At 43.5% G+C, this 27,172-nt stretch overlaps 3 non-coding genes across 3 annotated transcripts; all 3 read left to right on the forward strand.

Moving 5' to 3' along the window:
• Positions 1-10,772: 10,772 nt before the first annotated feature.
• On the forward strand, positions 10,773-10,855 carry trnal-cag. Its single transcript has one exon. It is a non-coding gene; the product is annotated as a tRNA-Leu (tRNA).
• Positions 10,856-18,107: 7,252 nt separating this feature from the next.
• trnap-ugg lies at positions 18,108-18,198 on the forward strand. The gene is given in 2 exon segments: positions 18,108-18,143; positions 18,163-18,198. It is a non-coding gene; the product is annotated as a tRNA-Pro (tRNA).
• Positions 18,199-26,514: 8,316 nt separating this feature from the next.
• trnaw-cca lies at positions 26,515-26,586 on the forward strand. Its single transcript has one exon. It is a non-coding gene; the product is annotated as a tRNA-Trp (tRNA).
• The last annotated feature ends 586 nt before the right edge of the window (positions 26,587-27,172 follow it).

The raw sequence follows: 27,172 nt of genomic DNA on the forward strand, positions 1-27,172 counted from the left end.
TCTTTGCAAACATTGCAGAGTTATTTATTGAAATACTTTTTCTTGCAGTTTTGAACCTTTGTTCTAGTCATCTTTGTATTTTTAGTTGCTAACAAATCAACAACAGCTAGTAATCCCGAGAAATTACTTCTGCACAGGGTGTCTCAGTTGGTGACATTCACACGTCTGAGCCGCAAGTATATAGAGTCAAATTTCAATTCAGGGCTTGAGGACCAAAGTCAATGTCAACACTCCCAGCAGTGGCTCATGATGGCAACTCACCACCGCCTTCTCAGGACAAATCTGAACTCTTTCAAATGTAAGTATATTCCCCCTTAAAGAAGGAGACCTAAACAGGACTCAATACTCTAAGGTTTTCACCATCAACAGCCTCTTCAGTTATCACAAGAATGTCCGAGTTTATACTCCATCCCTCTTGCAATAAAAGCCAACACCTCATTGGCCTTCCTAACAGCCTGCTGTACCTGCAACCTAGCTTTGTTTTGTAATACATATACAAGGACACCCAAGTCTCACTGCAGCACAGCATTCTGCCATCTCTCTTCATTTAAAGATTATTAGTTTTATTTTTTATCTATCCCACATATCCTCACATATTCCCACATTATTATATCTACCAAACTTCTGTCCACCATCTCAACCTATCTTTATTCCTTTACAAACACTTTACATTCTGCTCACATTTTGCTTGCCTACTTATTGGTCTTTAGCACCATGGAGTGTGAACTTTTGTAAGGGGAGATGGAAATACAGTATTTTCTATTATTTTAACAATTACCTTAGATCTGTAACCCCAAGATAAATCCAGTTTCATGATTAAAAATATGAATGAGTCAGAGGCCAGAATTGGATTCAGAAAGCGAAAAGGTGATGTTAAGCAACGGAACCAGAAGTCCAGTCTGGCCAGTGAGGTATCTACCCCTGAGCCACTACCGTTCACAAATCCGCTCACTCCGTGTGTCCAGATGGAAACCTGTCTGAAGGACTATGCAGCCTGACAATGTGAAACAAACGGTTGGAAATTTCAGCAATTTCCTGCTTTAAAATGCCAGACACACTTGAGAAGTTCTCCAGTGTTTGTCACGCATCGTTTTGAAATCTTCTGGTTGTCAAAACAGCTGAAGAAATGCAAACTTTTGTTTTTATTTAGAGGAAACCTATCCAACACAGGATGTTCCCTCCTTCTCGCTCTTCCACATTCCCTGCACACGTTGGAGTCTGATCTCGCAGGCTTAATAGACGCAATCTCGGCTGTCTGTCAAAGGGCTGATCAGAACCTGTTTCTTTATCCAGATAAACACCTACACAGAAACATCAACAACAACAACAATATTGTGGGTGCTGATTGATTTATTTACGGGATGTAGGCGTCGCTGGCTAGGCCAGCGTTTATTGTCCATTCACAATTGTCCTTCAGAAACTGGTGATGAGTTGCCATTTTGAACCATTGCAGCCCCTGTGGTGTAGGTACACCCACTGTGCTGTTAGAGAGGGAGTTCCAGGATTTTGAACCAGCGACAGTGAAGGAATGGCGATCTACTTCCAAGTCAGGATAATGTGCGGCTTGGAGGGGAACTTCCACATGTTGGTGTTCCCATGTGTCTGCTGCCTTTGCACTTCCAGATGATAGCAGTCATGGGTTTGCCTGCCGATTAGGCAGACTTTCCAAATGCTCACAATTTATTACGAGAAAATCTTTTCCACACGTTGTCTTTGGTTCCTTTTCGAATGAATTAAAATCTGCCCTGTTTGGTTACTGACCCTTGAGGCAGTGGGAACAATTCATCTTTATTTACTTTCTCTAAACTCTCTTGACAGTTCTGTCTGTGAGTGATTAAAAATACCGAATTCCAGACGTGGGATTTGAACAATGAGGGACTGTAGAGCAATGATAAGGGAAGTGATACTTTGATAATCAGATTAGAAAATAGTTTAAAAGTTATGAAATCGGTCCAAACCTGTGCATTACTGGATCAGGAGCACAATGCGTCACTAGGGCGTGGGAAACTCGGCTTAGATTCCCGAAGCTGCCTATTCTGTAACAGCATTCCAGTCCCTAAATTATTTTATTTCTTCAGGTTACTTTCAGTTTGCTTTCTGTTTTAGTGCAGTGATCTTATAGTTAGGGAAATACATTGATTTCAGCATGATGGGCGGATTGGTGATTCAGGGGTAGAATTCCTATTTTTCATCAAAGAAACCTGGGTTCGATTACAGTGAATGCATAACTCAATGTCTTCAATAATGTTTCAAGGATGAAAGTTCCGGGGCAGATAAATACCCATTTTCTCGCTTATCCATCATATATTTGACGAATACAAGTCTATAAAACTGGGATTTAAAATTAAAGCGCTGTTTCCCGAGGGGATCTCTGAAATTCCAGGCCCCTTTGCTGAGAGAGATATTTCCTTATTTCACTCCAGAAACGCCTTGTTTTTTGACTGAGCCCCAACGGCCCCCACACCCCTCCCCCTCCCCCGATTCCAAAATTCCAACCATCGTAGAAGTTTCTCTCTCTGAATCTATCGCTTTAACATGTCGGAAACTGCGATCAAATTGCTCATTTATTCGGGAAGAACGGCTTCCTTTGTTCTTGGTTTATATGAAGGGGCTGTTCTGTGGTTTATTTTCTGGAATTTAGTAGTGGTTGAGGGGAGGCCACGAGGCAGAGAGTGAGAGAGATTCAAAACACTGCAAGAGAATGATTAGGAGAGGGTGCGGACAATAGGAACTGAGTTCCCGATCTCCCAATCCTTATTTTCCAAAGAAAGACACAGAGTTAAACTCAGACCCTGAGGCCATGGATCTGGGATTCAGCGGATCATCCAAAAATCGAAATGGAAAAATACACAACCACGGTATTTATTTACATGGCACTAGCATCAGTTCTATCCTTTGTTAATTGACCGCGTGGCCTAATGGATAAGGCGTTTAATTTCAGTGGTGTTTTTAGAAGTTATCAGAAGATTGTAGGTTCGAGTCCTTCCGTGGTCGTTTTCTTTAGAAATCTAACTTCCTGAAAAATTTAACTTCCTGAAAACCGCAGTCTCACTCGTCAGCTGAAGTTTCTGCATTTCCTTCCTAACATGGCAGGGCTCTTTCTCAAAATGTCTGCTCTTGTTAATTTGTGCATTAATTTCTAACTCATTTTGTTACCTGATCAGGTTCGTTACATTATTGATGTGTCCAACTGGAACAAAAGCTGTGCATCAATCGGTTTAATAAAATGCTTTGAGAGAATTCCAATCTTCCCATGAAGCGGCTCGATCATTAGCTGAATCTGCTGTCACTGGACTAACAATACAGAGGTGCCAGGCTAATCTCTGCGGGCACGGGTTTAAATCCCAACAGAGCAGATTGAAATTAAAATATTTCCTAAATTTTGAATGAAAATCTCGGCTCAGTAATGGTGGCTATGAAACTATCATCGATTGTAGTAAAAACCCACCAGGTTCACGAATGCCCTTTACGGAAAGAAATCATCCGCACTTCCCTTGCCTGCCCTACATGTGACTCCAGACCCACAGTAATTTGCTTCACTTGTAACTTCAATGATAATGTGAGATGATCATCAAATGCTGGGCTTGCAAAAGACGCCCATACACTATGAAAAAATAAACAAGTGGTAAACAGACACGACATGATTTTCAGGATGTCTACCTATTCCCTTGAAGAATGAAGGCTGGGGGGTGGTCTCATACAGGTCTTTAAAATTATGAAATATTCTGGGAGGTTAAGTTCAGGGGAAATGGAGCAGAGAGGGGTAGATGAGTATGTGTCTCGCTCTCACAAACAAGGCATAGGCTGACGGGTCGAATGCATCGTTATAACTACTTAACTTTGCATCGGCGACTCATAAGAGCGGTAGATAAATTCCATCCGCAATGTCTCCGCTGCACCCTCCAGATTCCGTGGGAGCACTGCCGAACAAACTGTGGTGTCGTTCTTGAAGGCAGCTCCACCAGCATTCAGGCCAAACTCCTGAAAAATTAAGATAAAAGCAAAATACTGCGGATGCTGGAAATCTAGAACAAAAACAAAAATACCTGGAATAACTCAGCAGGTCTGACAGCATCTGCGGAGAGGGATACAGTTAACGTTTCGAGTCCATATGACTGTTCAACTGATGAAGAGTCATTCGGACTCGAAACGTTAACTGTATTCCCCTCCGCAGATGCTGTCAGACCTGCTGAGTTTTTCCAGGTATTTTTGTTTTTGTTCCTGAAAAATTAACTTGGATGGACTGTACACTGTGACCGGATAATCGAAAAGCGTCTCATCCGCCAAGTCCTGTTTTCTCAACTCTCAAATGGACAACATTCCAGGGGAGGATTTAGAAAATGCTTCAAAGAATCTCTGAAACGTTAATTCAAACGCTACAGCATTCATATTAATCTCACTATTCAAAATAACAAAAACCTGACCCCCAAGCTGCAGCACGCTGTGAGTCCCCAGATCTTAATGATGGGGCAGAACGGCGGCTAAGAAGAAGTAACAGGAAGCAAATCCTGCACTTTGGATCTCACTACCTCGTGGGACACCCTGTCCCCATGTGTCAAAAGGTCTGTGGGCCGAGAATCGGCCTGTTCACTCTTGTGAAGACCTATGGCAGAAACTCACGGTCCTGAGTGGATGTCATCCTCGTATCGAGGGACAGACGATAACCACTGCTTGCTACATAATACATATAAGAAAAGGTCATCTCCATCCATCGTATTTCTACAACTGTCCCTTCCCGAATAATATGAACAAGTATCCTCTGTTGTCTCTGATCTTTCAACTTCACTATATCAGAATGTGCTGCCATCTACTGGCCGCAACAGAGCGGTAGAAATTCACATTGTCGGTGTCGCGGAAACAGGTCAATGTGAGGAATTTGTGATGTGATGGGGCAGGCATAGAATGCAAATATGAAATACAGTTTAGGAAACATGATTAATTAATTTATTCCTACTGAATCGGCAGCAGTTACAGGCCAACTATTGCCTGGAGCTACTGAGACGATTAGATAAGCTGCATTTAAGGGAATTCTAGATAAGTGTAGGAGGGAGAATGAATTACAGGGATAAACAGAGAATGTTACATGAAGTATTCTAGGTGGAGGATCTTGTCGGGCAGTTTACCTGTTAGAACAAATGGCCCACTTTCAGTGAGGTATATTCTGGGTTGAATGAATCCAGATTTGCAAAGTGTCTCAGGGACTGACAGACACGTAATGAATCCCACACTCAAACTGTGAGCAAAAGACAGAGATCCAGAAAGAATCATTAACACAGGCATGGCATCAGTGACTGACTGATACATATTGAATCGCATACTCTAACAGTATTCAATGGACTGAATGATACAGAATAAATCATACACACATGCACATCATCAGAAACTGACAGATCCACGATTAATCCCGAAAATAAATCCTGTCCCAGGGGCAAAGCGATAAAGAATTAATCCACAGAGACCGACAGATGAACTCCACACTCAAATCCTGTTCCAGAGACAAAATAGTGCTGAATGATCCTCACACCCATTCACATGGAATAGCGGCAACAGAGAAACCCTCTGTCTCTCTTGAGATCCTTCAGCAGAAACTCAGCTATCTCTGTCCGCAGAGCTGTCTCCATAGCCATGTAAACTTATGTCTTCAGGTGGCTGTCCAGTTCCACTATGAAATCCCGATTTTATTTTGCCTCTACCACATGTCTCAGACAGTGTATTCCAGATCCTCACCACTCACCAGGGAAGATGAATCCTCATGTCCACATTGGTTCATTTAAAACCGGTGCCTTGCACCAATAGAAACTGTTTCTCACTGTCTAATCTGTCTCAATCTGTCGCGGCCTCGTCGTGCTGTATTCTGGATCGTGAAGCATTGTTTCGCAGTCTGACCCTATCCCTGCAACTTCGGAAAACCTCTTGACCAACCCCTGCTCTTTGTTCGTATGTTCCAACAAATTACTCGATAAATCGGGATGAAGAACTTCCTTAAAGAAGCAGTCATTGGTTTAAATGAAGGAACCGAGTTGTGATTTAATTTCTGGAACCAAGCAGCTCCTGGAGGGAGCTCAAGGGCCAACGAGAGTTACAGAGAGCAGAAAAATTCAGCTGGAATGGTGAGGAGAGAGAGCGAGCAATTGGGGCTGAGTTTACGATCTCCATTTCTACAAGACAAGAGGGCCTTACTTAAAATTTGAGCTAAACCGATCAAGGGATAAATCAGGAAGGTTCCTTCACACAAAGGACCGTGCAAATCTGCAACCCTCTCCCGCAAAGTGGTTTTGAACCTGAGGCCAATTCGAACATTTCGAACTGCATCTGATAGTTTTTGATTGTTTGTTTTCGCAAGTATTTTAAGGATTATAAAAACACGGTGGATGGATGAAGTTCAAATACAGACCAGTCATGAGCTGAACAGGATTGAGTGGAGAACAGTCTCCGTCCGTTCCTATATTCACATCTTCCTAATCCTGGACCAAACAAATCATCACCCTCTCTATTTTTCCTTAACAGTCAAAGTTAATTTCTCCTCCCATCTTCATAACGAAAACGAAAACCTGGAGGGAACTGAAACGAGGCTTCATTCCTTTATTGAGAACATTTTCCTCTCACGATTAACGATTTCCTGTTGAATACTAGAACCCCATCCACGGTCAGTTACCGGTAGCTGCTGCTGATACACAGAGAATCCTGTCACCCCTGCATTCTCTATATTTCCCCAGCTGCAAATTCTTCCATCAGTTTTGTGGAATATTAATCCTGAAAATCAGTCCGATGATGATTTTGTTAACAATAACTAAATCCAATCAACAGGGCTTTTCCCTCTCTGTTAAACCTCTTTCTTGGAGGCTGCCTATCTTACTGATTGGACACAGGAGTTGATCTTTCATCAGTCCAGTGGAGTTCAGACCAACTGAATATTAGAGCAATTTCTGATATGTTTAAATTTCAAATGCAGTTCATTTATCGTTTTGCCAATATATCATGAGATTCAAACTAGTCCTGTTAAAGCAGAATAACAGTAAGTTCAGTAAGAAATATTTACAAAGTACAGCAATTTCTTTCTGCTCACTGTACACACATATAGCGAATTGTTTCAAACAGCAGGAGTGGAAACCGCAGCCCACAGTCTTCATGTTAGCATTGACCTGAATTTCAGTTTTGTGGGTAGAGGGGTACAGGGAGCACGGATATTATTGTGGGAACTGAAGTCACTTTACCTGTGAATGGAGCCGGTTAAAGAGCTCGGGCCGGCCTGAGAGTCCCAGAGGCCAGGGTTAGTGGGTAGCCTGGGGATAAAACAGGCCCCAGAGACAGGAAGTAAGATTTGAAAGAGAGAGGGGGTGTGGGCAGGGCGGGGTGTGATGGGGTGTTGCAGGGAAGGGGAGGAGAGCCGGGGAGGGAGAGAGGGAGGGAGACAGCGAGGGAGAGAGGAGGGGGGTGGGGAGTTAGAGAAGGGCAGAACTGGAGGAAGAGAGGCAGCGGGCGGGAGGAAGAGAGGAACTTGAATTTTTCCACCACATTTTGCAACCTCAGGAAGACCTAAAGCTTCACGTCCAATGGTGCGGGAGCAGAGGTGTGTCTTGGTAAGTGAGATTGCTGCTTGAACGTGCACAGCAACATCTCACCGCAGCAACCTGATCAATGATTATATAATCTGGTTCAGAGACCCTGTTTGGGAGGTTAATATTGATCCCAAGACTCTGGGTAAGAATCCGCTTCTGTTGTAAATAGTCTGGTTGGATTGTTCACATCCATCCGATAGGGGAAATGGGGTTTCGGTTTAAATTGTGGTTTATGAGTGAAATAGTCATGTATCCTTATTACCCCTCTGTGGGACATTACACAATTTGTGAAACATATTTGCCTCTTCTAGAATTTCAAGCAGTTGGAAGCTGCTGAAGAAGTCCTGGTTCTATCTTTACTAATTCACGTGAACTGTGATAATGAAATATAACATCTTCCAGGCAGTGGAGATATAATATAGGCACCAAAATACTCACACACCGCTGCAAATGTTGCCTTTTTTCCCCAGGGAGACTCGGTTGAAGAGTTTCCCTTTTTCCTTACTCTGAGCTTCTCAATGTTGTAATGCTGTCTGCTTCATTCCTGGGAGACAAGTAGGAATCAGAAATGATCACTCCTCCCTGCGTGACTCCGACTGATACAGTTGTTATCATTAAGGTCAGTCAGCCTCTGACCCCTTATCAGGTCCAATATTTGACTCAAAGTTAACATTTTCTGTTATCTACACAGGGAATCGAAATTCCTGCTGCACTCTCTATCCCTGCCATGATAAAAACATCCGTCTCCTTAAACTGTGGGTGTCTAACTCTCATTGTCTGTGACACCTCTTCAATTAACAATCTACTTCTGCTTCTCCTTACAGAGTGCAATCTCTTCTGTCTTTTTCAGTCAGCTGCTCCCTTGCGTTTTACAATGAGGAGGTTCTGAGTTCAAATCTCATTCCCGGATCCTGACCACAAATTCAGGCTCATGCTCTAGTGGATTCTTTGCTGTTACTGGTGCCAGCTTTTAGACGATATGTTGAACTGAGCTGCCATCTGCCTTCTCACGTAAAATATACCATGGCACCATTTCGGAGAGAGGCGGGGGAGTTATTCCATGATTTCGGAGATCATATTGTCTTCATCACATTGCTGTGCCTGGAAGCTGACTGTGTGCAAATCCTTTGAAAAATTGTTCAAAAACATGATGACTGAATTCCTGTTAGGAAAAGACAAGTTATTATTGAAAATTCTGCTGAGTGAACTTCATTGGACAGCAGAGAAATCAGGTGAGGAATTCGAGTAAATCGACACCAGAGAATAAGTCACCGTCAAAACTGGATCAACTCTTGTGAAGATCAATGAGTAAAAGCTGAGAGTTCTGCGCATCATCAGTTCATTAACCAGAGACACTCACAGAGTGTTTTGTACAATGTGTCTCTAATGCAAACCTGAAGGAACGAAGCCTTACCAGTTCATGGTGATATTGGGGATGGAGCTCCATATATTTACTAAGTGAGAAAGAATGAATAAACATAGGTGTCCAAATAATGATTACCGGTGTCTTTGACGTGATGCTCTTCCCGTTATGCTGATACGCTTGTCCTTTTCGATGTACATGTATCAGGGAGGACGCTGCTGTCCAAATACGCATAGGAATTAATGCAGGGTGTCCTGTAGATCGGACATATTGCAGCTAATATTTATAATCTCCTCAACAATGTTTTCGCCTAAGAGATTTCTTTTGTTATTTTTTTCTATTCAGATCATCTTGGGGTGATTGAGAACAAGGAAAGGCCACTCGGAACAAGGCATGAAATGGGCTGAGAGAAAGAGGAAATACTGGGCTGGTGTATTTTTGTAGCATTTACTACTTCTGTCTGGTGTGTGAATAAAAACGATTTGAGAGGTTGGTTGCAGATTGAAGTGTTTACTGGGAGTAAGAAGCTGATACAAATTCACTGTACAGAAAAAGCCATGTTTTTCGGCCGCAGACCGCTGGTTATTTTTGGTTGAATAAGAACAAAAATAGCAGAAGATGGTTTGGATTCATCGGCCTCTGTGCTGTGGTCTTCGCTGCACCACCCTGCGACGGAGCCGTAATTCCTTCCTGCCGCTGAATACTTTACCGTAGCCAAGCAAATATTCACTTCTTGCTTATTTTTACTGAAGAGCACACGTGTTGGGAAGCTCACCCTGGCTGCGCAATTGTACTTCACACCACTCCGAATGCAACAGACAGAGAAAGACACACAGAAAAGCAGTAGAGACGATCAGGACACACACAGTGAGAGACAGGAAAATGTGCTCAAACCAGCAAGATACCGCCCCCAGCCCACAAACTCAACCCCCGCCCCCTTACAGCTGGATGAGGGGAACAAGCCCAAGAGAGACATGGGGACGACCCGCTTTCTCGGCCACTCACTTTAGCCATCACCATCCCAGCCGGACCAACGGGGAGGCGCGACTCACTGTGGGATAGAAATGGCAGAAATTCCCACAGCTCCAGTAACTCGACCTCTTAGTGGATCTGGAAGGGACACCAACTTCCATCCATCTTAAGAGAGTCACAGTTCCCTGTATGTGAATGTGGATTAACCCCTTATATTCCCTCACAGACTCTGTGATCCCGGGCCCTTCCGAATTCCGATAAAAAAAAACGCTAAGACGACCTGAGAGCTGAGCAGGCGGGAGAGGGGATGGGAGTGGGGAGTGGGGCGCGGGACTGGGGACAGAGAGGGAGGTGCGGGGGGTGGGGGTGGTGGAGGTGTGGTGGTGGTGGGGGTTGAAAGCCATGGCGCAGAGTGATGAGTGTGAAAACAGCGACTTTAAAGGTCACAGGAAAGCGGTGCCTGGGGCTTCACCGAGACAAGCTTTGGATTGTCAGTAAAAAGATCTCCTGTAATGAAGGCACAAAATCAGAAACAGGAAATGCTGGAAATATTCAGCAGCTCCGAATGCAGCTGTGGAGAGATATTCCTGTCGCCAGGATGTAAATCTCCAATTGGATACTTCACTTCGCTCAGATCTTACACTCTCATCACCTTCGTGTGAGGAACAGGTCGGGCGGGAATTGGGTCTTTGTTGATTTGAGCAAACAGAGCAATGCAGCAATGAGAAGCTCCTCACCCCCCGGCGGCCTGGGGAAGCATGGGACTCAGATACAGGAACCTGACAGGTGCTGAAAAAAGGAAAATCACATCGAGTTTTTGAAAGCAGTGACGATGAATGTGGAATTCAAAACGATTTATGCAGGAAGCAGCTGACTGAGTCAGGATGGCCGAGCGGTCTAAGGCGCTGCGTTCAGGTCGCAGTCTCCTCTGGAGGCGTGGGTTCGAATCCCACTCCTGACATCTTTTGCCTTCAGCACCTTCCAAACTCGAGATCTCCACCACCTGGAAGAAAAAAAAGCAGCAGATGCATGAGAACAGCAGCAAGGTCCCCTCCGAGCTACACACCATCCTGACTTGGAACTGTATCGCCTTCTCATATCCTGGAACTCCCTTCCTAACAGCGTTGTGGACGTACTTACACCATATGGGCTGCAGCAGTTCAAGAAAGCAGCTCACTGCCAGCTTCTCAAGGGGTCGGCCGAGCCAGACTCTAGGCAACCAGATCCCCTGAAAACAGGTCATAAATTAAACTGTCCAAAAGCAACATCTTGCGAATGCTGAAAATCAGAAATAGTAACAATCAGAAAGTGCTGGAAACACACAACAACTATACAGCATCTGTGGAGAGAAATATAGAACTAGCATTTCAGGTCGGTGAGATCATCATTTCCTTCTCCCTCAGTGTGAAATCCTTGACTCAGTCAATATCCCCTCCCCTTTCAATGACACCTTTCTATCCAAGGCCTCAAAAACTCCTTCCAAATGAAACAGAGATGCACTTGTTCTTCTTTCAGTTTAATCTGCTGCATTTGCTGCCGCAATATGTTCCCATCTGCTTTTGGTGGGTGAGCGCTTTGAGGAATCTCCGTTCAATCCGCAAGCCTGACTCTGAGCTTCCTGTCACTTGTCATTTCAATTCTCCACCGTGCTCCCACTCTGACCTTTCTGTCCTTGGTCTGCTGCAGTGTTCCAGTGAAGAATAACATGAGCTCGAGGAAGAACACCTCACCCTGCACATTTCTGGCCTCAACGTCGAGTTCAATATTTTTAAATTATAAACTCAGCCTCCCTTTTGTTTCATGTGTTTCTTTCAGGGTTAGCATTTTATTTTCTGTTTCTTATTTAATTCCTTCACTTTGCAATTGGGCAGCTGATCTTTAGCCATTCTCACCTCATCTGGAGCCACATTTTATTTTTTGCTGTTCCAATCCTTTGGCTTTGGCGCCGTGAAACCTTTTGTAATTTACTCTCTCCAGGCCCCCAAACCATTACAAACCTGCGCTTTTGTTCAACATCTTCTCAAAACCCGGACTGGTCCCTTGCTCCAAGCCTATTACATTCCTATATTCCTTCAGTTCAGATGAAGGGCCACCAACCTTAATTCCTTTTCTCTCCACAGTTACTGCTGAGTATTATCAGCATTTTCCGGTTTTTATATTATAGCCTGTTCATTGACTGATAACACATCCCTTTTAAGCAAAGCGTCACTTATCTGGAATTGGTAACAAGCCACTTTTAAACAGACAGAGTCATATCTACACAGTTGCGATTCCCTGACAAAATACAGAATTTTACCCATTTCATTCTGTGCCCACGGGATCAATTCCCATGCCAGCTTCTCACACCCTTCCTGCTCTACAGAATGTAGGACTGATTTCTATCCATGAAACATAGAATGATAGAGGACAGAAAGGGCTCATCCCGCCTGTGGTGGGTATTTGATTGAGTGATATAATTACTCCGAGATCCGTGATCTTTCCCCATTGTCCTGTATTCCCTTCCTTCAAGGTTTTTTTTTTCTCTCCAACTCTCTTTTGAAAGTTAATAATTAATCTGCTTCCATCACCCTCCCAGGTAGCTTCCATTTCACAATGAGCTCACTGTGTAAAATAAATTCTACTCACCCCGTTCCTGGTTCTTTTCCCAATCAGCTTCAAACTGTGCCCTCTGGTTAGCGACCCTCCTGTCAGTGGAAACAGTTTCTCCTTATTTACTCTGGTAAACTGGTCATCATTTTGAACACCTCATAGGAGATGTTTTTTCGATGCAAAGCAAGTGGAGGGAATAAAGGTGAATCTTTAAGAAGATTGAAGCTGGATGTGAATTTATCCAAATTCGAGCCATTCCAGCAGCAGCACCGTGATTTAACAAAACTCCCCAAAGCGCTTTAAAGGAGCTTGATCTAGCAACATTCGACATCGAGTCAGACATTTGGCCAGATGAACAAAACTTTAGTAAAACTGATAGATTTTGAGAGAGTATTAAAGGGGAGAGTGAAATGGGAATGTTTCTAGAAGGATTTGCAGTGCTAAAGGCTCAGGCAGCTGAAAACGTGGCCGCCAATGATGAAAGAATGCAAAGTGTAAATGAGCAAGAGGACAGAGATGGATTCAGAAAGAGAAATGTCTTGGAAAGGAACTGAAACTCCAGTCCAGCCAGTGAGTAATCAGCCCTGAACCACTAATGTTCACACAGCCGCTCATTCCATGTATCCAGTTGGAAATCTGTCTGAAGGAACATGCAGTCTGAAAGGGCACCTATGATAATCCTCCACTGTCTGATCTAAAGCTGTAACAGGAGCTGGTCATTACAGCTGTGATAACCATGTTGGTCTTGGTATTCAGTGGTGCAGACTCACATCATCCTTGTTTTGAGCTGTCTGTCAGGAACAGTCTGGAAAGATGACTGTGCAGTAATGGGAAGCAGTTTCCGTGGTGGCTGTATATGTCCAATTTTAAATCATTCTGAGGACTGAGCAGACTGACTCTGGTCAGCATCTTTCAAAGGTTTTTGTTTTGGCCTGAGACGGTGATGAGATTTCGCCTGTTCAGTGGTTCAGATGGGAAAGTGGGGAGTGACCTGTATAGAAGGAAGTTCGGGATGGCAGTTTCCCTTTTGTGAGAATATTGATAAACCTCTTGCTGGCTTTCTTCAATGCTTATCCAAAGCATTCCAACCCACAACCTTTAAATGTCTCTGTTTGTACCGACTGCAAGTCCAACACGCTATTGGTTAAGCCACAGATCTACACCAATGATACTTGTTCCCATCCCAATATGGGAATTTCTGACATTGACGAACAGACGGTTCAAAATCTCAGCAATTTGAACAGTGACTATATTTCAAAAGTACTCATCGGCTGTAAAATGTTTTTGGACGTCCTGTGGTTGCGTAAAGAGCTGTAGAAATTCAGTAGAACTTCAAAACGACATGGGCAGCTTGGTGGAATGGACGGTTAAGCGGCAGAGAGAACCACATAACCCTGCAAAAGTGACGGTGCAGAAAGAGGTGATTCAGCCCATCATGTCTGTGCTGGATAGAAGAAAGATGAAGAAGAAACTAGCCGCTCATTTTAAACCCTCTTTACAGCACCTGATCCGTAGCCTTGCTGGTTACAACGCTCCAGATGCAGATCGAAGTACATTTTAAATAAGTTGAGCGTTTCAGCCTCAATAACCAGTGCAGGCAGTGAAATCCAAATGCTCGCCATCTGTTACATGAAAAAGCTTTTCCTCGTCTCCCCTCTAATCCTTCCAAAAATGACCTTAAATCTGCATTCCCTGACAATTAACCCCTCAGCGAGGGGAAACAAGTATTTACTGTCCACCCTATCCAGGCCGCTAACCATTTTGTGCACCTCAATTAGGTCACCCCTCAGCCTCCTCTGTTCTAAGGAAAACAACCTTAAACAATCCAATCTTCCCTCGTAGCTGCAATTTTCAAGCTTTGGCAGTATTCTTGTAAATCCTCTCTGTGCTCTCTACAGTGCAATTATGTCCTTCCTGTAAGGTGGCGACTGGAACTGTACACAAAATTCCAGCTGTGGACTAACCAGCGTTTTTGCTGTTGATTTCCTTTTCCAGGGAAATGAAAAGATTAATTGTGGTCGGAAGAAAGCAAAGAGGGAACATCAAATAAAGAATGTGCACCCAAAGGGCGTGCAAGAGCAGGGGGAAATTGTGGGCATGTTCATAAATGATAGAAGGTGACAGGAAAACTTTTATTTATTCACGGGATGTGCGCTTCACTGGCTGGGCCAGCATTTTTGCCCATCCCTAGTTGCCTTTGAGAAGGTGGTGGTCAGCTGCTTTCTTGAGCCGCTGCAGTCCATGTGGTGTAGGCACACCCACAGTGCTGCTGGGAAGTGGGTCCCAGGATCTTGACCGAGCGACAGTGGAACAAATGTGATATATTTCGAAGAAAAGATGGCATGTGACTCGGAGGGCAACTCTCAGGTGCTGGTGTTCCGAGACAGCTGCTTCCCTTGCCCTTCTCGACCATAGTGGTCATGGGTTTGGAAAGTGTTGTTTAAGGAAGCTTAGTGAATTCCTGTATGCATCTTGTAGATGCTACGCACTCCTCGACTGTGCGTTGGTGGTGCAGGGAGTGAATGTTTATGGATGTGGTGCCAATGAAGCTTTCTCCTGGATGATGCCAAGCCTCATGAGTGTTGTTGGTGCTGCACTCCACCAGGCAATTGGCGACCATTGCATCACTTTCCTGACTTGTGCCTTATTGATTCTGGACAAGTTTTGTAGAGTCAGGAGGTGAGTTACTCGTCGCACAATCCCTCACCTCTGACCTGCCCTTCTAACGACAGTGTTTATAAGGCTAGCCCAGTTCAGCTTTTGTTCATCAGTAATCCTCAGGATATTGAGAGTGGGCGATTCAGTGGTGGTAACGCTATTAAACGTCAAGGTCCAGTAGTTAAATACTTTCTTGTTGGAGATGGTCATTGCCTAGCATTTATGTGGTGCGATTGTTACTTGTCATTTTTCATCCCAAGGTTGGATATTGTCCATGTCTTGCTGCATTTGGATATGGACTGCATCAGTATCTGATGAGGCACAAATGGTGCTGAACATCGTGAAATTATAAGCGAACATCCCCACCTCTGACCTTATGATGGAAGAAAGGTCGTTGATGAAGCACTGGAAGATGGCTGGGCCGAGCACATTACCCTGAGGAACTCCTGCAGTGATATCCTGGAGCTGAGATGACTGAACGCCTTAGGCATGACTACAAACTAATGGAGATTTCCAGCTGATTCCCATTGACTCCAGTTTTCCTAGCACTCCTTGATGCCACACTCAGGCAAATCATGCTTTGATGTTAAGGGCAGTCACTCTCACCTCTCCTCGGGACTTCAGCTCTTTTGCCTATGTTTGAAACAAGGCTGTAATGATGTAAGGAGCTGAATGGCCCTGGCAGAACCCAAACTGTGCGTCAGTGAGCAGGTTATTGTTAAGCAAGTGCCGCTTGATAGCACTATTGATGACACCTTCCAATACATTAATGATGATCGAGAGTCGACTGATTGGGAAGTAATATGGCCGGGTTGGATTTGGCCTACTTTCTGTGTACAGGAAATACCTGGGCAATTTTCCACATAGCCTGGTAGGTGCCAGTGTTGTAGCTGTACTGGAAAAGCTTGGCTCAGGGCGTGACAAGTTCTGGGGCACACGTCTTCAGTACTATTTCCAGAATATTGTCAAGGCCCATAGCCTTTGCACTACCCAGTGCCTTCAGCTGTTTCTTGATATCACGTGGAGTGAATAGAATTGGCTGAAGACTGGCATCTGTGATCCTGGGGACCTCTGGAGGAGGCGGAGATGGATCATCCATTCGGCACTTCTTGTAACAAATGCTTATCGCTTGTGCTGATGTGCTGAAGTCCTCCAGTATTGTGGATGGGGATATTTGTGGCGTCTCTTCCTCCAGTGAATTGTTTAATTGTCCATAACCATTACCGACTGGATGTAGCAGGACTGCGAATTTTAGGTCTGCCTGTTGGCTGTGTGATCACTTAGTTCTGTCGATCACTTGCTGCAGATACTATTTGGCATGCAAGTATCCTGTATCATAGCTTCACCAGGTTGACAACTCATTATCAGGTAAGGCTGGTGCAGCTCCTGGAATGCCCTCTTCACTCTTCATTGAACCAGGGTTGATCACCTGTCCTGATGGTAATGATATAGTGGGGAAAATGCCAGCTCATAAGTTTACAGATTGTGTTCGAGTACAGTTCTGCTCCTGCTGATGGCCCACAGGGCTTCATGGATGTCCGATCTTGTGTTGCTAAGTGTGTTCGAAATCTATCCCATGTAGCACGGTGGTAGTGCCACCCATCACGATGGCAACTATCCTCAGTGTGAAGGTGGGACTTCGCCTCCACAACTTCTGTGCGATAGTCACTTCTACTGATACTGTCATGGACAGATGCATCTGCGGCCGGCAGATTGGTGAGGATGAGCTCAAGTACGATTTTCCCTCTTGTTGGTTCACTCAGCACCTGCCACAGACCCAGTCTAGCAGCGATGTCATTTAGGACTCGTCCAGCTGGGTCAGTCATGGTGCTACCGAGCCACTGTTGGTGATGCACATTGAATCCCTCCACCCAGAGGCAATTCTGTGCCCTTGCCACCCTCAGTGCTTCCTCCAAGAGGTGTTCAACATGCAGGAGCACTGGTTCATCAGCTGAGGGAGGCCAGTACGTGTTAATCAGCAGGTTTCCTTACCCATGTTTGACCGGATGCCATGAAACTTCATCAGGTCCGGCCATGATGTTCAGGACTTCCAGGGCTACTGCCTCCCACCTGTATGCCACTGTGCCGCCACCTCTGCTGTTCCTGTCCTGCCGGTGGGATGGGGCATATCCAGGGAGAGTGATGGTGCAGTCTGGGACATTATCTGTGAGGATGACTATGTCAGGCTGTTGCTTAAATAAAAACAAAAAATCTGCAGATGCTGGAAATCCAAAACAAAAACAGAATTACCTGGAAAAGCTCAGCAGGTCTGGCAGCATCGGCGGAGAAGAAAAGAGTTGATGTTTCGAGTCCTCATGATCCTTCTCCGCCGATGCTGCCAGACCTGCTGAGTTTTTCCAGGTAATTCTGTTTTTGTTCAGGCTATTGCTTGCCTAGTCAGTGAGACAGCTTTCCCAATTTCGGCACATCCCCCCAGATGTTAGTAAGGGGGACTTTGCAGGGTGGACAGGGCTGAGATTGACGGTGCCGAGATCGATTCCACGTGCGGTTTCATCCCATTTTTTGTGATTTTGTCGCGGTTTGTTACAACTGAGAGGCTTGATAGGCCATTTCAGAGGGCATTTAAGGGTCAACCACATTGCTCTTTCTTCAACAGTGCGATCAAGTGGCGCTACCTCACCAATCACCTACTCACTGAAGCTCAGTTTGGTTTCTGCCAGGGTCTCTCAGCTCCCGACCTCATTGCAGCCTTGATCCAATATGGACAAAAGAGCTGAACTCAAGGCGTGAGTTGCAAGTGACTACAGTTGACTATACCGAAGGATGTAGCAGTGTGTGGCATTGAGAAACCCAACAAAACTGAAGTCAAATTATACTGGATGGAGTAGTCCCCGGGATTTCTAATTTATTCCAAAAGATTTCCAGCATCCACAGTTTTTCGCAGTTTGTTAATTTCCTGTGGGTGGCAATGAAAGGATATGTTGAAACCCTTTCCTGTGGCAGCTGGCTCGTTGGTCTAGGGGTATGATTCTCGCTTTGGGTGTTTGTAATAAATTAATATGCGAGAGGTCCCGGGTTCAATTCCCGGACGAGCCCACCCAGCATTTTAATACATGAATTCGTGTGCTCGAGGCGGTGCCAGTTTGGGAAATCAGGACCAGGTTTGAACATCCGGGAAATCATTGCGGAGAATAAATCACAACACAGAAAACCAACGCAAAGTTTCTCCTAATGCATCAAATACGGCAACTTTCTCCTTGTGTGTTCAGTCGGATGTTGATTGCTGTCAGTTACAGTCTTGAATGAAAGACCACATGTCAGCTGTGTTCCTCTACTTGCAGTGAGCCGGAAGGGGTTTCTTCATTCTTCCAGATGAATGTATGTTTCGGTCTTTTCGAGGTGGGTTTTCACACTGTCTAGAAACATGTTGGATATCATGTTGAAGTGATTCACATTAGTTTATTTACAACAGTTCCGACCTGATGTGATGGAAATGTATTTTATTGACAAACTACATGAGGCACCTGGATGATAATTTAGGACCTGAAACAAGAAGTTCATGAATGCAAAAAAAGTATTGACGGCTGAAGTGCTCGTGATGAGGTGGCGGAGCAGTTAAGTCGATGAGCTGCTAACCCATTGTGCTTTGCACGCGTGGGTTCGAATCCCACCTTTGTCGTCAGTTTATTAACTGATTCTTCGTGAACGTGGTGCTTTTTTCAGAAGGCATGTCTGAAATCACTGATGTTATCATTCCGAGGCCAGGTTTACAGAGTTAGTAGTGTCGGGATAATGTCGCTAATCACTCCATGAATATATGCTCATCCACTGTGCTTCCCATGCGTGAGTTTAAATTCTGTTTTTGTATGGGACGGCGTTATGCAGAAAGGAAATCTGAAATTACCATTCTAATATCAGACACAAGTTATGACGTTTCCTGTAATACCGTGAATATCAATGTTTCAGGGCCGATCTGATTGAAAATACGAATGAAAGACAGAGATACAAAAAAAATCAGAAGTGGAAAGAAGAGAGAATGGAGGCTAGCAGCAAACTGGGCCATAGTACAAAGAAAAATGTGTATAAAGACAAGGCTAAATGCACTGTAACTCTTTCGAGCACAAACCCATTTCGATCTGTTTCAGATAGAGTTACATAGTTTGCCATTGTGAGAGTTGAACTCTTGATCTTGGGGTTACAAACCCAGTCGGAGCATTTGCAATAAAGTGGGCGAATTAACAATGCAAACAGGTGTAAACACGTAGGATCTGATTGTTATTACAGACACATGGCTGCAGGATGCCCAATGCTGAGAGCTGAAAATCCAATGGTATTCGATATTTAGGAAGGACAGGCAAAAAGGAAAAGGAGGTGGGATGGCATTTTTAGTTAATGATGACATCAATACAATATTGAGAGAAAATCTAGATGCAGAATCAATCTAAGTGGAGCGGTGACGCAATATGATGCGGTAAACAATCGTGCGGTTTTATATAGGCTTCTAAACAGAAGTGGTAAGGTGGCATCATACAGGAAATTAGAGATGCATGTAACAAATGTGCTACAGTTGTCATGGGTGACTTTAATTTCCATATAGAGTGGACAAACCAAATTATCAATAATACTGTGGTAAATGATGGAGCGTGCATGAAATAGCATTTTTGACCAGAACGTCGAGGAACCAACTGGAAACCGGTTATCCCAGATTTGTTTATTTTTGCGATGAGACGGGGTTGTGCGAAGCCGTGAGGGAACAGTGACCATAACATGAAATAACTCTGTCTTAGCTTATAAAATGAAGTAATCCAATCCGAAACTATGGTTCTAAATCAAAACAAAGGAAACTGCGGAGGCATGAGGAGAGAGTTGGCTAAGATCGGTTGGGGAACTTCATTAAAAGGCATGACGGTGGGTAGGCAATGCTTACTATTTAAAGAATGAATTCATGAATTGCTACAAGTATATATTCCTTCTTGGCACAAAAAGACAACAGGAAAAGTGGCCCAACCATGGCTACAAAATAAATGAAGGATAGTATTAGTTCCAAAGTGAAGTCATATAAATTTGCTGGAAAAAGTAGCAAGCCTGAGGATTGGAAGCAGTTTAGAATTCAATAAAGGAGGACCAAGAGCTTAATTAAGAGAGGAAAAATAGAGTATGAGAGTAAACCTACAAGGAACATAAAGAGTATTGTAAAAGATTATAAGTGCGCAGAAGAAAAAGATTAATGAAGACAAATATAGGGCCCTTGCACTTCAAAACAGCAAAATTTACAATAGAGAACAAGGCTGTAGCAGGGCAACTCAACAACTACTTTAGTTCTATCTTCATGGACGAAGACACAAATAATTTCCCATAAATTCCAGCGAAACAAAGGTCAAGTGAGAAGAAGGAATTGAAGGGAATTTGTATTACTAAAACTGCAGTGCTGGAGAAATTAATGGCACTGAAAGCCGGCAAACCCCAGGGCCTGACAATCTATATTCCAGGGTGTGAAAAAATATCACCATGGAAATAATAGATGGGTTGGTGACCATCTTCCAAATTTCAGTACATTCTGGAACAGTTCCACCAGACTGGAGGATTCAAATGTAACCACATTACTTCAAACAGTGGGGAGGGGAAAAACAGTATTACAGATCGGTTAGCCTGTGACATCAGGGAAAATGCTAGAGTCTATTATAAAGGATGTGATACCAAGAAAACTAGAAAACATCAACGCGATTAGACAAAATGAACAGGGATTTACGAGAGGGAAATCATGTTTGACAATGCTACTGGAGTTTGTTTGAGGACGTAACTAACAGAATAGATACAGGAGAACCGATGGATATGGTGTATTTTTTTTTCAGAAAACTATTGAGGTCTGTGTGCAAAATTTAAGTACATGGGATTGGGGGTAATATATTGGTGTAGATTGAGAATTGGTTGGCAGACAGGAAACAGAGAGTAGGAACAAATGGGTATTTTTTTGGAATGGCAGCTGGTGACCAGTAGGATACCACAGGGATCAGTGCTTGGCCTCAAGTTACTCACAATATATATCATTGCTTGGATGAGAAAATCAAAGGTAACTTTTCCATGTTATCTGACGACAAGGAACTTCGTCGAAATGTGAGTGGTGGGGAGGAAGTTAAGAGGCTTTAAGGTGATTTAGGGAAGTTGAGTGAGTGACAAAATACATGGTAGATGAAGTATAAGGTGGATAAGTGTTGAAGTTATCCACTTTGGTAGGATAAACACAATGGCAGAGTATTATTTCAATGTTGATACATTGGCAGATGTTGATGTTCAAATGGACCTTGGTGGCATTGTACACCAAACAGTGAAAACAAGCATGCAGATCCAGCAAGCAGTTAAGAAGGCAAATGGTGTATTGGCCTTCATTGCAAGATCTCTTGAGCACAGTAGAAAGGCTGTCTTGCTGCAGCAGTGCAGGGCCTTGCTGAGTCCACTCCTGGAGTATTGTGTGCAGTTTTGGTTTCCTAACTGAAGAGAGGATATACTTGCCATAAAGGGAGTTCACCGAAAGTTCACCAGACTGATTCCAGGGCTGGCAGTATCGTCGTATGTGAAAAGGTTGGCCAACTAGGCCTGTATTCACTGGAGTTAGAAGAATAAGAAAGGATCTCATTGTAACGTATACAGGGCTGGACAGACTGGATGTATTGTTGATAATTCCTCTTGCAGGGAGGTCCAAGACATGATACTGTGTAGGCCACTTAGGACTGAGATGAGGAGAAATGAATCCATACGGAGCATGGTAAAGCTGTGGAATTCTCTACCACAGAGGCCGCTTCACTGAATATATTTAAGAATGAAATGGATTTCTAAACCTGAGAGGCATCAAAGGGCATGGGGAAAGAGCAAGAGTTTGGCGTTGAGTTAGATAATCAACCATGACAATATTGAATAGTGGAGCTGGTTCGAAAGGCTGGATAGCCTACTCCTTCGTCGATGTTTCTAAGAGGCTTAAAGAATGGGGATAGCCTGGAATCATAGCATCATAGAATGGTTATAGTACAGGAGGAGGCCATTCATCCAGCCGTGTCCATGTCAGTCGCCTCCAGTCTCTTTCCATTTCAGTGCTTATAAAGATTCTCCTTTGGTGCCTTGCTTTTGTACTCGATGCTTCTTTTTATAAAACCCAGGTTCCTGCATGTGTTTTGTTCAGGTTGTCAAATTGAGGCATGTGAGGTGATTAGGGGACTTGATAGTTTAGATACAGAGAAACAATTTTCCCTGTTTTGGGGAATCTAAAACAAGAGGACATAACATTCAATTTCAGCTAAACCTTTCAAGGGTGACATCAGGAAACACTTCTTCACAGAAAGGTTCGTAAAAATGTGGAACATCCTTCAGAGAATTGCTACTGAAGCTTCGGATCAGCTGAAAGTTATCGATACTGAAATTGCGTACACGTTTTTATTGTTATTAAGATGTAAGATATTCAAGGATTTTGAAACCACAGTGGATAGATGAAATGAAAATAGGGACCAGTCATGAGTTGAACACGATTGATGGAAGAACTGTCTCCTTATATTCCTATATTCCCAAATTCCTCATCCTGCTCCAAACAGGCTTTCAGATCATCACCACTCTGTACATTTCTCTCAGCATTCCCTTCTATAAGGAGAACAGCCCAGCTTCTCCAATGTGTCCATTAAACTGAAGTTCCTCAGTGAAATCATTTTTACCCTAATGTTTCCAGCGCACTCTCTAATGTCACCAGATCTTTCAAAAGTGTGATGATCATTGTTCGACTCAATGTTCTGCTCGTGGCCCAACCATTATTTTATAAAACTGAAGCACTTCTAGAAGGCAACTAATCACCTCAATCTGAGGGCAATTAGGGATGGACAATTAACACAGGATAGCCAGCGGTGCCCACATCCATGAATGGAGTAAAATAAGGTGCCTCGGATGCTAGAAATCTGAAATGGAAAAATGAAATGCCGGAAAAACTCAGCAAGGGCAGCATCCGTAGAGAGGGAAAAAGGGTCTCCGACAAAGAGTCATACAGGGCTCCAAACGATAACTCTGTTTCTCGCTCCACAGATGCAGTCAGACCTGCTGAGTTTGTCCAACATTTTCTCTTATTACTTTAGTGCTTCATAAAGATTCTCCTTAACTGCCTTGCTTTTGTACTCGATGCCACTATTTATAAACCCCAGGATCCCGCGGTCCCCATGGAAACGAACAAATCAGAAGAATCAAATTTACTCAACGGTCCCACTGAGAAAACCAATGGACAGGATTTTGCTTATGTTTTTACTTCTTACTTTGTTTTAACAAACAAACAAACCAAAATCAACATCAATTACACATGAATTAACAGGCAGATTGCTGTCGATGTAAAGTATAAATGTCTTATTTGGATTGATTTCACCTTGAAAAAAGTAGTGCCTGTTCACTAGATTTGCTGATTTCTGCATTTGGAACCCTCAGTCTCTCAGCTCCTCCAGAGTTTCCAGCTTCTCACCAGGCACAAAATAATCTGATGCATTTACTTTAGATTTTAAGCGACCGATCTCACATTTCTCTGCATGGAAACCTATCTGATCGCATCTGCATTATCTATGGCTTCACCAAACTTTATGGCGCCAGTTTACTTCCACAAGAATGAGGAGGCGCCTGCCCTTATTACAGCTTTGGCCCAAATACTGAGCGGTTGATTACAAAGTGCGGGACCGGGGAAGTACTCCGAATGTTACTGTTAAACAGAAGAGGGAAAAACAAAATTTGCATTGGCTCACCTTCAGACAGTTGGCTGTTCATCCGTCGCCACAATACAACAACCAGTACACCTTGGCCACCCTGATCACTGAGGTGCATTTCATTGCAGTGAATCAATATGAAGAGGAGTAGGACATTCAGCTCCACCAACCAGTTCCACCATTCATTTAGGTCATGACTGATCTGTACATCAAATCCATCTGCCCGCTCTACTCTCATAACCTTTAATGCCCACGCCAAACAACAAGCCACCAGCAATTGTAACAATCTTTAGGTTCAAACCTGCTGTAATCGCGGATCAAGACAGGAAAAGCTTTTTACTGTCAGCCACCAATTAGATGACTGAGCTACATTTCAGATCTTCAGCCAGGAGCGTTTTGATGATTCCTGCGTTTCAAAGGGATGGAATGATGAAATGGTCAACACTGTGGATCATTTTTTCTCTCAGTGAAGTAACATAAACTTCAATTAAGAAGAGCGGACAGCCACTGCAACCCTTTCGACAGAGGGATGATGTCTCCCAAAGCTTGCTCGCCATTAACAAGTTGAAGAGGACTATTTCCATCCGAGAAACTTTCACCTGTGAAATTGGGTGTGATAATCGCTAGACAATGCAATCCTCTATCAAGTTACTGACGGCTGAGTGGATCTATGCGGTGTTGATTGTGTTGATTGTGAAACTGTCTGTTCACTTTAAACGGTATCACTTCTGCCCGTACGAAAAGCTCTCAAAACTTCCCCTCCGCTGCCTCTTACAAAAAATGTCACTGACCCAGCAACAACCCAACGTGCTGTCTTCTGCACCCACACATTGAGGCGGCTGAGGCTCCTGCTATCACTGCACAAAACACAGTTTCTCTCTCCACAGATGCTGCTTGAGTTGCTGACCATTTCCACACTCTTACATTCTTCAGGGTATTAGGGTGAGGGATGCAGGATCAGTTACTCTCTCCTTCCGAACTTCCGAGTACTTTTTAGTGACTAGTGCTTATCATGTTCACTTTTCACTTGATGTCCCTCGCTTCATTCCTGGCGTTAGAGAGACACAAAGTGGTGACAGCATAGACGAGGGGCACTTGGCTGTTGTTCTCTGCAGGGAAACTCCGTTAGTCAGTTCTTCCGTAGCCTCTAAATTACTCTCTTCAGAAAAATATAGAATCTCTTCAGAAAACCATTGTCGAATCTGCCTGTCAGGTAGAACATTCCAGATGCTAACCACACGCTGTCTTCTACGTAGTTCTTCCTCAGGCCCATTGTTGTATATCTTTCCAATCATCTTAAATCGGTGCACCCTGATTCTCGGCCCTCCCGACAATAGAAAAAGTTTCTCTCTATTACTCTGTCCAGGCCTCTTTTGATTTTGAAAATCTCCTCCCAACATTTTCTGCTCTGAGAACAGCCGCCGTTTTTTTCCAATCTATTCATTTCATTCAAGTTCCTCAGCAATCGATTCATTTTTGTAAATGTTTCCAATGTCACCACGTTCTTTTTAATTTTGATAATCATTGTTGGGCACAATATTTCAGTTGAGACCGAACCAATGTTTTATAAAAATTCTCCACAGCTGCCTTGCTTTTGTACTTGATGCTTCTAATTCAAAGGCCCAGGATCCTGGATGTCGTTTATTCAAGTTAACATGAATTTACGTGCAAATTGCATTCGTTGTAAACTATAAATTACTTCTTGTTACTGAAATTGGCTTTAAGAAACGTGGTAATTGCTTACTGCACTTAGTGATTTTTCCATTTGAATCTCTCAAGCTCTCAGTTTCTCCAGAGTCACCAGCTTCTCACCTGATACATAATAGTCTGATACATCTTTATGTGGTCTTAACTTGATGATCTCACACTTCCCGACATGCAACTCTCTCTCAGATTCCATCGATATTATTTATCATGGTGCCCAAACTGATGTCGCCAGTTTACTTTCACCGGAAACAGGAGGCTCCTGACATCTTTACAGTTTTGAGGCAAACATGGAGCGGGGGATTCCAGAGAGCGGGACTGAGAATGTAATCTGGATGTTGATGCTCAAACAAGGAATTGTTGATGTGTGACATCGAATTGTTATTTACCAAATACAAAAGTTCTGATCAGTTCACAAACTTGAAACATTAACATTAAAAAAATCCCTTTCCACAGTTAATACGTATTGGGCTCAGTGTCTCCACCGTTTTCATTAAAAAAAAATAATGTGAACACCGAGTTCGCGCTGGATAATTCTATAATGATCTTTCACAAAGGCTGCATTGTTTTTTTTTCTACCTGTCTGCTAACTTTCAGTTTTTGTTTTATTAGGGCCCCTGCTCCTACACCGTTAGCAACATCTCACCAATTAACAACAAAACAAGACGAAACTCGTTCATTCGTGGCCTCAATCAGATTAGGGTTCATTGTGAATCCAACTGCCAAAGTATTCCTCACTTACTTAAACTATTTATAAAATTTCTAAATAAACTTCTCCCACGGCTTATTGTTGTGTGTTTAGTCTCCCGTTCTTTGCTTTTCCTGTTACTCTTCCATTTGATGTAAATCTACAGAAAATAAAGAAGGCCACGAGGAAGGGAGGGAAAATCATGTTCCCTTTCATGATCCCTGTTTGATTTTCAATGCACTGAATATGATCAAGGTCTAAGGAAGTGAATCAAGGACAAGCAGCAGCAGGTTTCATAGAGCTGGGCTTGTGGCGCAACGGTAGCGCGTCTGACTCCAGATCAGAAGGTTGCGTGTTCAAATCACGTCAGGCTCATGGCTCTTCACTGTACCTGAAGCTTTGGTCTGGGCACAAAGTTCATTGTGTCTTGATTCTGCTGAAATGATGAATTTCAAACCTATGATGAAGTCATCTCTTCCGATTTTCCTGCTCAGTTTTCATTTTACATTGGAACAATGTTTCAGCGATGTCGGGTATCTGCTGTTTTTGCAATTGTTCTGTTACCCAGCATGAGAAGGAAAACACAAAGTGTCCATCATGGGGTTTAAACCCACAGCCGCTTCCGTCCATACAGCTGCTTAGTTCCGTTGGCTAGAGTTGGTTGTGTAAGCTATAATCACCGACTTTATTTTATCTATAAGTCAGGAGATTCAAACTCGTCCTTTTAAAGCAGAGCGACAGTGAGTTCAGTTAAAACAAATGTCTAAAAACAGCAGCAATTTCTTTCTGCTCACTGCATCCAGTTATAGCGACCTGCATTAAACAGCAGGAGCGGAAACCGCAGCCCGACACCCGCCTCTTCACATTAACGGGCAGCCTGAATTTCAGTTTTGGGATTTGAGAGAGAGCGGATGTTTTTGTGGAAACTGAGGTCTCTTTTCCTGTGAATGGAGCCGGTTAA

Source organism: Carcharodon carcharias (genome assembly GCF_017639515.1).
Source record: "Carcharodon carcharias isolate sCarCar2 chromosome 37 unlocalized genomic scaffold, sCarCar2.pri SUPER_37_unloc_1, whole genome shotgun sequence".
NCBI classification, from domain to species: Eukaryota; Metazoa; Chordata; class Chondrichthyes; order Lamniformes; family Lamnidae; genus Carcharodon; species Carcharodon carcharias.